General features: G+C 45.1%; 1 long non-coding RNA gene across 1 annotated transcript; it reads left to right on the top strand.

Moving 5' to 3' along the window:
- The first annotated feature begins 331 nt into the window (after positions 1-331).
- LOC132807884 (uncharacterized) lies at positions 332-3,369 on the top strand. The gene is made up of 2 exons (XR_009642013.1): positions 332-428; positions 1,066-3,369. It is a non-coding gene; the product is annotated as an uncharacterized LOC132807884 (long non-coding RNA).
- The last annotated feature ends 9,253 nt before the right edge of the window (positions 3,370-12,622 follow it).

A 12,622-nucleotide genomic window follows, 5' to 3' on the forward strand; every position in this document is an offset into this window, starting at 1 on the left:
TTCCCTCTTCTCTCTCCCTCCCAGGATGAGGAATAGAAAGGGGGAGATATTGCTTTGCTCCCAGATGTTGCTCAGAGTTGGGGGTATCAGTCTGAAACTGATCGGGCTACTTCCGCATTGTGACGTCCATATACGGGGCGGGACGTCCGGAAGGAGCCGGCCGATGACAATCTCGTATTCCAAGACGGTTCTCTCCTATTGGCCACATGTCATGACATCACACAGGTCAATTGTGAGCCAATTGGAATGCCTGGGTAGCTGAAAGGCGATTGTTCCGCCGGCCAATCAGAGCCGCCGTATTGACTGACTGCGGAAGTTTGACCATGAGCTTCTGAAGCTGATGCGACTCCTCTCTTCACCCCCCCCTCCCCCCGATTGAAGGTTGAGCTTCACCTCGGACTGCAACTTCCTTTCTCTGTCCACCATCTGTGAGTACGGCACTTCCTTTTTTCACCCCCCCCTTTCCATTCTGGGGTTAAACTGCTCCGTTTCTGACTCTTTATTCCATCCAGTCCATGCTGAACATGATTCTAAACTAACTAGTCTCCACCTGCCTGGAAGTGGTCTCCCATTTCAGGGAGAAATTAGGAATGTATTCCTTTCTTGTTAGTCTGTGGAATGCTCCCTCACAGATAGTAATGGAGACTGGCTCATGGAATATATTCAAGGCTTAATTGAAGAGAATTTTAAATGACAGGGATATGAAAGGTTACGGAGAACAGCAGGAAATGGAGTGAAGGCCAAAGTAGCACAGACCTGATTTTATGGAACAGCAGAGCAAATCCCAGGAGCTGAATGGCTCACTCATAGTTCAATCTGTGACAAGCTGTGTCCAGGGCAGGAAGAGGCGAGCATAGATCCATCAGTCAATATTTTTCAGCATTTATGGAGAATTTGGAACATGGGGCAATAATACCTAGTGAGGATGGAGGGAGACTGTGGTATTTAGATTCAAATTCTGGGGGGAGGGAGAGCAGAAAGAATGTTCCACAGGAACCAAAACTGTCTGTTTGGAGTTTCTATCCTGTGTAGACAGTGATGTCTTCTGTAATCTCCATTTTGCAGGATATGAGAACGGATGGAATTGCAGCCAGTAATCTCAAAACAAGATCTGATCGAGCCAATCGATTCACTGGCACAGGAATGTTATCAGCCTTTTGAATCTCACTGGATATTTTATTTGTCTTCTGTCCTGCCTGCTTTGAAAGGTTTCAAACTTCAGTGAGACCGAAGTACACAGACCTCAGTGAGCGTGTACCAGTGAACTGACTGTAGGAAGAGCTTTAAGCGGGTACAAAGACTGAAATAGCAACACCTCATTCGCAGCAGCAAGACATAGAACACGTTCTATTTGTGAGTGGTCCTTCAACTGGTTGTTGACACTAGAGGGCGGTGGGGATTCCCACGTGATGGAGAAACAGTGGAAATGTGGGGACTGCGGGAAGGAATTCAACTTCCAGAGTTTGCGAAAGCCATCGCCACCATCACACTGGGGAGAGGCCATTCACCTGCTCAGTGTGTGGGAAGGGGTTCACCCATTCATCTGCCCTGGTGACCCCCCAGCGGGTCCAGACGGGAGGACAAGGCCTTTCACATGCAACGTGTGTAGGAAGGCGTTCGTTCAGTTATCCACTCTGCATAGTCACCAGCGGGTCCACTCTAGGGAGAGGCCTTTCACCTGCTGTGTATGTGGGAAAGCATTCAACCGGTCTTCCAACTTCCAGAGTCACCAGTGGGTCCACACAAGGGAGAGGCCGTACACCTGCTCTGTCTGATGGAAGGCGTTCGTTCAGTTATGCACCCTGGTTACCCACCAGCGGGTCCACACCAGGGAGAGGCCGTTCACCTCTGTGTGTGGTAAGCACTTTCAGCGCTTCATCCACCCTGCAGTGTCACCGGGGAGAGACTATTCACCTGCTCCATGTGCGGGGAGGGCTTCAATGATTCATCTTCTCTGCAGAGACACCACGGGTCCACACCGGGGAGAGGCCGTTTACATGCTCCATTGGCGGGAAGGCATTCATTCAGTCCTCCAACCTGCAGAGTCACCAACAGGTCCACACCGGGGAGAGACCATTCGCCTGCTCAGTGTGTGGGAAGGGGTTCATTGATTGGTCTTCCCTGCGGAGACACCAGCCTATCTACAAGTGCGGGAAGGGATTCAGTCAGTCATACCATCTGGTCAGACACCAATCCAGTCACACTGAGTAGCAAACGTTTGGATGCTTTGTGGGTGTTACTTGTATTAATATTCAAGAGGGCATACATTGCCTGGTGAGTTGAGCAACTGTTAAGACACACTTACTGATTTGGAACATGGACTGAAGTCAGGAGGTGTATATCTGTCATGTTTGACGCTGAAGAAACCTGCCCTGTGTAAAGATTGGCTCCGGTTTCTCCGACCCCACAAGGCTGGCAGGACGATGACGTGGTGTGAGATATTGTATTGTAGGTCTCTTTACTAACCCACTCTCAAACTCTTTCTATTAAGTCATTCATAAGTCTTTTCTAACTTGCTCACAGGAGCCCTGTATCTAATAATATTGCATTCCCATTTCATTCACCCATAACTCTTTCCTGTAACATAGCTTGCTTCATTCATTCATTCACTCACTCACTCACTCACAGTTTTGTAGTATATTTTACTATTACAAAATAGAATAAGCTAAAACACTCATTACTGCTTTTTCACACCTTCATCCCTTACCAGCTCTTGCTACAAGCAGTGTTTAGGCCTATTTCTGCATCAAATGCTACCTCTCAATAACTGTCAACATGTTTTCAGAACAATACCTCCCTGCCATCTTATCACCATGAAAGAATACGATATTAATCAGCCCTTGCCAACCATCTATCAGGACCTGAATAAATACATCAATACATAAATACATCAGTTTCCCTGACTCGCAGCCACTGTCCCCTTTAAGAAGCTGACTATCGAGACTGCGCTTCCATGAAATTGCAGGAATGAATGAAACTCTCACTGGCAAATACTAAACAAGTCTCCCAACCCAGCTGCAGTAAACAGTTTAATTCCGTTTATTCTTTTATTCAGTGCAGGTACAATGGCTAACTTATTTAGAGCACACAGGCCGAGTAATTTTACTAACATTTGCTGACTTAAAAGACAAAAGGACTGTCACCTCTTAGTTCTGCAAGCAGACCACACAGACAATCTCAATCCCATCGGGAGTAGCAGCCAGCGTTTGTGTACAATAGATAAAACAATGGGACACCATAGTGATGGAGTGTTAATCTCTATAAGAACTGTGTGTAAAGAGGCTGCTGTAAGGATGGTATTTCGGGTTTCCATCACCACCTCAAACTTGTACAACTTGTGGTTGCTGAATAAAGAGGCTGTTTTCACCAGTTGCTGATTTTGGTCGCTATTTGAACACGATCCCACAACGGGAACAGAGAATTCTTGCCCAGTGCTGAAGGATGGATAAAAAGGAAAACTAAAGTTTCTGACGGCGGCTGACAATCCGAGTGGTGTTTGTGAGAAATGCCCAGAGCTATGTGGAAATTGTCAGGGTCTGGGTGACCCAACGATATTCCCAGGCTCTGAGCCTCACAACGAGTGGCAAGGTAGAGGACAGAATGTGGACACGGGTTATGACCCCACTATAGAGCTGGACAGCACAGAAACTGACCTTTCCATCCAACGTGGCCATGATGGCCAGATATCTGAAATTAATCTCATCCCATTTGCGTGCAATTGACCCATATCTCTCTGAACTCACCTCTCCATCCAGATGCCTTTGAAATGTTGTAATTGTACCAGTCCCACCACTCCCTCTGGTAACTCATTCTGTACGTGCACCACCTTCTGTGTGAAAAGGTTGCCACTTAGATCCCCTTCTCTCTCTTTTCCCTCCTTCCCCCCCACCTTAAACCTATGTCCTCTAGTTTTAAACACCAATGAGTCTGATTCCTTGCTGTACAGCTCTATGACTCTTGTGTAAGTGATAATATATTGGTGGTACACACTTGATGGGCCACAGGGCCTTTTCTGTACTGTATGATTCTGTGATCAGAAAACTCCCGTTGGGTTCCACAAAAGCATGTCTCTCTGTGCCTTTCTGAAACAGACACCATTTATAACAGATTAATGCAATAATAACCTTAACATGGAATTTAAGAACAGACATTCCATTTGAGCACGTTCCTTCTGTGCTGAAACCATTCTGTTGTTTGTGGGAGATCAGGCTGAGGAGCTTTAACTATTTAGGTTTAGATGTTACGCATATAAGTCTGGAATAACAGTAGATTAGGAATCGTGTTCAGAGAGAATAGTACTCCAAGCCTTTCTAATCCTGTTGTGTTAACGAGAGAGAGAGGATGTCGCGTCTACAGATCCGACAGAAGAGTTGTGCAGCTTGTTCGGTCAGTTGAGTTGGTTCTGCTCTCAGACAAGACTGGATGTTAATTTTGATGGATTCCTATTAAACACTACATCAGAACACTCCAAATCCAAGGAATGTGTCATGAGCAGATCAAAGATAACATTTGGAGAAATAGGTCCTGACATTTCTATCTTTGTGTGGGCTGGGTGGGGGGAGAAGTCTTCACATCAGGAAACATGCATGGAATGAGAAACAGTTCATGTCCAAAGTCTGATTTCACTCTTGTTCAGAACTGAATGGTGCTGGAAAATGCTCGTTTTTATGTCCTTGCCAGAGGGGAGAGTAAGAGCGAGGGTAACATGGTGAGAGTACCTAGAGCCAAAGGCAGAGATTGGTAATGATGGTGAAGAAGCGATTGAGGTATCATACAGGTGTTAATGGAAGGGAGAAAGCATCCACACTGCTCAGAACAAAGTCAACAAGACCCACCTGTGTGGGCAAATGGAACAAAATTGGAGAAGACTAAGCAGGGCAGATTGATACAGTGAATGTATCAGCTGCTAAACAAATAGTCCCAGGAATGCAGCACATAATTCCTTGAAAGTGGAGTTGGAGGAAGACAGGATTGTGAAGAAAATGCTTGCTTTCGTTGATCACAGCATTGAGGAGAGGCGTTGGGACGTCCTGTTGTGGCTGTACAGGACATTGGGATGATTACTTTTAGGACACGGCATGGCAGTCTGGTCACCATTCATTTGGAACGACCCTGTTAAACTTGAGAGGCTGCAGAAAAGATTTACAGGGATGTTGCCAGGACTGGAGGTTTTGACTTATAGGAAGATGCTGGGGCATTTTTACCCTGAGCATCGGAGTTGGAGGGGTGACCTTATAGAGGTTTATAAAATCATGAGGGGCAAGGATATGGCAAATTGCCAAGGTCCTTTTCCCAGGGATGGGGAGTCCAGAGCTAGAGGGTATAAGTTGAAGGTGAGAGGGGGAAAAATTTACAAAGGTGCAACTTTTTCCTGCACAGGGTGGTGTGTGTGTGAAACAATCTGCCAGAGAAAGTAGTGCAGGTGGGTACAATTACAACATTTAAAACCAAAATATTCCTCCAGTCACCTTTTAAAGGGATATGGACCAAATCCTGGAACTTGGGACTGGCTCAGATTGGGATATCTGGTCAGCATGGATGAGTTGAACCGAAGGGTCTGTTTCCGTGCAGAGTGACTCTATAAGTCTATAACTCTATTACCAAAACCAGACCTTTTTACTGATGATCTTCCTGCTGGGTTTTTAGTGTACCCAATTTCAGGAGATTTGTGGTGGGTAAAAGTGGCACATATCCCTGATCCTGGGAATCCTGGAAAATATTAAGGGGCTGTTAAATGTACTCCAACTTTGGGAACACTGGGTCTTGTGGAAGCTGTGCATTTGTCAAATATTTTCAGAAATTCTCTTCAACTGGCAGACTACAAACAATTTTCCCATGGAATGTTACACAGATATTAAGAATGTTACCTTGTAAAACGTTTTCCTGAAAATGAAGAATTCAACTTGCTGACATGAAACAAATGTTGGAGAGAAAGGAAACTGCCAAGATCAAAAAAGTTGATGAAAGTCAACACTTGGATCTAGAAACACCCAGAAGAGGGGTGTCTCATACCTATTCCTTCAATTAGTTTTGAAATATTGTTTGTGTGACTTAATAATTAAGTCATACCCAGCACATAGAAAGATGGCTATGGGTATTGGAGGTCAGTCATCTCAGCTCCAGGACGTCTCTGCAGGAGTTCAGAGGGTAGTGTCCTTGGCCCAACCATCTTCATCAATGACCTTCCTCCATCATCAGAAGTGAAGATGTTTGCCAATAATTGCACAATGTTCAGCACGATTTACAACTCCTCCCAAATTGAAGGAGTTCAGTTTGAAATGTGACAAGATCTTAATAATATCCAATGGGTTGGTGAGTGGCAAGTAACATGTGCCATGCAAATGCCGAGCAATGACTCATCCACAAAAGAGAGTTTGACCACTGCCCCGTGATATTCAACAGTATTACAGTCACTAAGTACCCCACTATCAACATCCTTGGGGTTTACTATTTACCAGAAACGCAACTCGACTAGCCACATATATATAGTGGCTAGAAGAGCAGGTCAGAGGTCAGGAATACTGCAGTGAGTAAGTCCACTCCTGACTCCCAAAACCTGTTTATCTTCGACAAGGCACAAGTCAGCAGTGTAATGGAATACTCTCCCACCAGTTTGGATGGGTGCAGCTTCAACAACATTCAAAAAACTTGATACCATCCAGGATTACATCAATGCACATTGCTGACTATAAACTGAGAGTTTAAAACAATTCATTTTAACAAGATTACTATAGATGTATGCTGGAGATATGGTGAATTATAAATGGAGTCTATGCCGAGCAATCTGCCTCTTGTTAATTATTGGTTAGTTGTTTTCTGTGTAAATAGCAATTTCAATTATCCATTGATTTGATTTAAGGGATGAAAACAGCATAGGATTTTATTACTTTTAAAAATAATATCTAATAATTAGAAAGATGTGACGTTGAATTTCTCAATGCTGGATTCTAATGGAAATGGGTCTCACTGAACTGGGAAAAAAACAACTCTGCAATCCACTTAGAATAAATGAAGATTAGAAACTTCATAGATCAAGTGAAGATTTTTTTGAACTATTTTAGAAAAGTTGAATTAGCAATTTATGAAAGATGTTCCAGAGCTACTAGTAGCAGCTCAAGGCATTGGACATTGAGTTTTAATCTGTAAACCGGACATTCAATTGATGAAATTCAGTTTTGAAACCTGTACTGAGTATCTCACACTTTAATTGCTTACACAGCCCCTAGTGGTCACAATCTATCATTCCATGTTAAGGTTTGAACCCAGCAAAAGCATTTACTTTTGCTTTTATTGGGTGTAAGACTACCCTAGCTCCATGGGAAATCAAACTAAGAATTTGGTTCAAAAATAAGAAAAAGTGCAATTGGGAAGAATTGGGTTGAGACTGAGGGAATGGTGTTGAGTGGAATGCTAAGGCCATTAGATGTTTGTTGCTTCTGATCTTTAAATAACCTAGGAATCAAACCAATTGCAGCTTTTATCAAATTTCCATAAAACTACAATAGACAGCATTACGTACTCTACGTGCTAAAGATATACAGGCAATTTAAATGAGTTATGGGAAAGAAAACGAGTGAAAACTAAAATTTAAACTGAGATTAAAAGTTATTCGCATGAGTCAAATGATAGTACGCTGTTTGTACTGTTTAATAAGAGACATAGTTTTGAAGTATTGAAATATAACCAGAACACTGGGACAAGAGCATTTTTGCCTTGTTTAAATATTGCTGCTTATCTGGGACAGTATGTTCAGTTTAGTTACAATGCCACAAAAATGGATAAATATTTTTTGGGAAATTTGGAAATAAGAGCAGCAAATGTGAAGGGGAAGGATGTGCTATGGGGAATTTTGGACAAGTATAACTTTTATAGCAGTAAAAAGGAGCCAGCGATACACCAGTTTAGATTGCTAAGGAAGGTCGATCAGTTGAACTGCAGCTTGCATTTGACAAATAGGAAGCAAATATGCCAATACACAAATCTAGGAAACTGAAGTATGTGTTAGCTGAAGCCAAGTTTTTTAATACTGTTAGGTTGGTTGAACACGTCACTGTTTAGGCCGCTTTTGGAATATTGCGTGCAGTTCTGGTCTCCTTCCTATCGGAAGGATGTTGTGAAACTTGAAAGGGTTCAGAAAAGGTTGACAAGGATATTGCCAGGGTTGGAGGATTTGAGCTATAGGGAGAGGTTGAATAGACTCTGAGTGTATTCCTGGGGCATTTGAGGCTGAGGGGTGAACATTATAGAGCTTGATAAAATCATGAGGGGCATGGATAGGGCGAATAGACAAGATCTTTTCCCTGGGATGGGCAAGTTCAGAATGAGGGCAGAGGTTTACGGTAAGAGGGAAAAGATATAAAAGAGACCTAAAGGGCAACTTTTTCACTCGCAGGGTAATGCGTGGTTGGAATGTGCTACCATTGGAAGTGTTGGAAGCTAGTACAATTGCAACATTTTAAAAGTCATCTGGAAGGGTATATGAATAGGAAAGATTTGGAGGGATTTGGGCTGGTGCAGGCAGGTGGGATGAGATTAGGTTGGGATATCTGGTCAGCATGAACGAGTTGGACCGAAGGGTCTGTTTTCATGCTGTACATCTCTATGACTCCATGACAAAGTAGCCTGCTTGATTGGCACCATATCCACATACATCCACTCCCTCTGCCCCACTGTTCAGAAGCAATAGTATCCACTATCTACAAGATGCACCACAGAAATTCACCAAAGATCCTTGGAAAATGTCTTCCAAATCAACAACCATCTCTATCTAGAAGTGATTTGGAGATGCCGGTGTTGGACTGAGGTGTACAAAGTTGAAAATCTCACAACACCAGTTTATAGTCCAACAGGTTTATTTGGAAGCACTAGCTTTATGTGTGCTTCTCCTTCATACTCCACAACCACCTGATGAAGGAGCAGCGCTCCAAAAGCTAGTGCTTCCACATATACCTGTTGGACTCTAATCTGGTATTGTGTAATGTTTAACCCCATCTAGAAGGACCAGAACAACACATACTTGGGAACACAACCTTTTGCAAGTAACTTCCTAGCCACTCACCATCTTGACTTGGAAACCTATTGCTGTTCCTTCAGTGTTGCTGGGTCCATGTCCTGGAATTTACCTCCCTAAAGGCATTGTGGGTCACTGTACAGTGTGTGGACCACAGCAGTTGAAGAAGGCAGGCCACCACCATCTTTTCAAGGGGAACTAAATGCTGGCTAGCCAGTGATGCCCATGTACCACGAGTAATGTTTAATAAATGATCGAAACAGAGGGTTGGAATCTGCAACCTAAAGAAAACACTAGAAAAGAGAGATAGATGGAGGGCACTGTTTCGGTCTTTACTTGAGGACAGAGAAAGTGATATACTGACACTGAATTGGAAACAGAGTTTAGAATTAAACACTTGTAGTGTTTAACTCAGTGCATAAATCGAAACTCGATTAAAGATTGGCTCTTGACATATACTTCATCAACACATCAATAGGACGTTAAGAAAGCATAAGGAACACTGGATTTCACCACGTTAATGGCGGCTGTAGCTCCCACAATCCTATGCGGTCCAGAAATCACTATCTGCCGGCAGTGCGGATGCATGCAGTAATGGAGGTGCTGGTGCGCATGTGTGAGATCGACATAAGGCCCCGCCCCTCATTGTTTTGATGGACGGGGAATCGACCTTTGGTCAACCCTGGAGGACCGGAAGGAGATTGGTCCTCCTGCCAATCAGAGCCCCGCCCCCCATGCTGCTCTTTTTCTGAATGAAGAATAAGCTTTATCCCAGCCTTCTTCTGTCCAACATTTGTGAGCATAATGCTCTGTTTTCTCACCCTCCCCTTTCTTTTCCATTTTTTTCTCTCCCTGGGGTTTAACTGTTGGTTTGCAGGAGCTGGAGGGAAAGCAAGTCAATCCGGAGAAGCGGATAGACGCTGGAAAATGTTGGTCCAGATCTGTGTGACAGGCTGTGTTTCCTCAACTTGACACATTTAATTGTCTCTTGATCTGCCATAAGGACAGATGCAAGTATACTGAATCTATATGAGAAATAAAGTGCTGGCCAGGAGTCAGATTCCCACTGAGGGCTGTTTGTGAGAGCATTTTGATTTGATTTAATTTGATTTATTGCCACGTGTACCACGTTCAGTTGGTAGAGTTGTGGATTGTGTGCAGGGCTGTTGTAGGTTGCAATGAGACATTGACAAGATGCATAACTGGGCTGATAAGTGGCAGATGGAGATCAACCTGGAAAAGTGTTTTGTCATTCACTGTGAAAGGTCAAATTTGAATGCAGAATACAGAGTTAAAGGCAGAATTCTTGGCAGTATGGAGGAACAGAGGGATGTATGGACCCATGTCCACAAATCCCTCAAAATTGCCACCCAAGTTGATAGGGTTGTTAAGAAGGTGTATGTTGTGTTTGCTTTCATTAGCGAGATATTGAGTTTAAGAGGTGCAAGGTTATGTTGCAGCTCCATAGAATCCTGGTGAGACCACACTTGGAATAATGTGTTCCATTCTGGTCGCCTCATTATTGGAAAGATGTGGAAACTTAGAAAAGGTGCAGAGGAGATTTACTTGCATGCTGCCTGGGCTGGAGGGTTGAGGCAGCCAAGGCTTTTCTCACTGGAGTGAAGAAGAATGAGAGGTGACTTGATAGAGGTGTGCAAGATATTGGGGATGGGGGGTGTGTGGCGGTGCAGTGCCATCAGGTAGAGGGCTACTTCAAGGGTAGCAAGGGCTTACCTGCTGCATGTCATGGGCTTTAGGAAGGGAGGGGACTGGGAGTGATAGATGAATGATACTGCCTACCTGACATAGCAGCTCCCAGTCCAGGATAACAGCAACCAGGGGTAGACTTTGTGGGCACAGATAAAATAGGTGCCATTGTAAGTTCGGAGATGGAGTGTCTGGGTCCCTGTCCAGCTGGTGAGGAAGGTGGTATTCTGGGTGATCCTGTCAGTTTAAAATGCTGCCATCTGCAGCAGATCGGCGTGTGTGGGAGTTAGGAGCAGGGAGTCAATGCACTGGCTGCAGCCAGCCTCTCATCCGGATGGCTGTGTGTGTTTCAAACAGATGGATCCCGCAGGTGGCCCGTGTGGGCTGGTGTCAGCAATGGTCAGGGCTGGGGGCTCATGGGAGGGCTTGTAGGCCGGGTAAAACCACTCTTTCAATTTGTCCAGGTGGTAACCCGCAGACATACAGCAGGCTGGGCTCTTGTCTCCATATTTGGTCGTTGCTGGTGGTATTTTGAGTGTGGTAACCTCCGGGGACCTGTCTGATTCCAGCCACCATTCCGCCTTGTCAGAGATGTTAAAAGGGATTGGGGCTAAGGGAATGCCCCCATGAGAGTGGACAGGGACTCTAGTGCAGACCCAACAGTGGGTCTGGTTGAATCTCTGGGCATACTGATGGGCCATTCTCAGGAAGGTGTTAGCCCACAAGTCACACCGGATTATTAAATATCTCGCGCTTTGTCCCTGTTTACCAGCAAGTCACAGTGTGATGGTCAGGCCGTGGGTGCTGATGCTGAGGCGAGCAGCTGGATCCATCCTCGGTGGGTGGAGTAGTGTCTTCTTCTCTCTCTGGTCCGTGTTCATTGGGTTGTGGAGCCCTCTTGCAGCGGGTGGCATATGTCCATTTGAGCCGTCCTTCCAGTTTCACAGCTGTCCAGGTTGTCAGCAGGATGAGGTACGGGCCTTTCCAACTCGGGAAGAGGGAGTCCTTTTCAAGTGATGTTATCATGATGTAGTCCCTGAGTTGGAACGGATGAATGGGCACTGATTGGGATGTGGGCAATGCAGCCCTGACCTGATCATGCGTAACACTAATGCTCCTGCTAAGGGCCTGGACACACTGCAGGGTCTCTTGTGTCAGTATCTGTGGAGAGTTTAGGAGGCCTGGTATCGGTGGGCATAGGTCACCCCATAAGCATCTCAAAACGGGTGAGCCCAGTCATGTGGTTTGCCTGCACAGGTATAGTATACAGGGCAAGTGGCAAGGCGTCTGGCCTGGTCAGTCCTGTGTCCTGGGTGATCTTGGTCAGTGTGGTTTTAAGGGTGCTATTCATCCGCTCGACCATTCCTGATGACTGAGGTTGGTAGGGGGTGTAGTGTCGCCATGGTATCCCTAGTGCCTCGCTAATGCTAGTCGTGAGCCTAGCAGTGAAGTGAGTCCCCCTGTCAATCTCTATGCTACCAGGAACTCCAAATCTGGGAATGACATCCTTTAGGAGACATTGTACTACCGTGTGTGCATTGTCCTTTTCTTGTGGGAAATGCTTCCACCCATTAGGAGAACAAGTCTATGATGACCAGCATGTACTTGTAACCCTGTTTTTGGGGCATGTGTGTGAAGTTAACCTGTAAGAGGCTGAACGGTCCTTCAGGAACTGGCAGATGGTCATACTTGGCAACTGGCTTCCCTGCATTGTTCTGCAGGCAGATGAGGCACTGTGATAGCAGGGCTTGGGCAGCAGCAGTGAATCCTGGTGCATACCAGGACTGAATCAGTATGCATCATGCCTTCTTGCCAGTGTGGTCAATGCCGTGGGCTGCTAGGGCCAGTGTGTGCTCTTGGACAAATGATGTGGCCATCAGGGTGTATTAGCAGGTTAAGCGAAGG

The sequence above is a fragment of the Hemiscyllium ocellatum genome (genome assembly GCF_020745735.1).
Source record: "Hemiscyllium ocellatum isolate sHemOce1 chromosome 27 unlocalized genomic scaffold, sHemOce1.pat.X.cur. SUPER_27_unloc_26, whole genome shotgun sequence".
Taxonomy (NCBI): Eukaryota; Metazoa; Chordata; class Chondrichthyes; order Orectolobiformes; family Hemiscylliidae; genus Hemiscyllium; species Hemiscyllium ocellatum.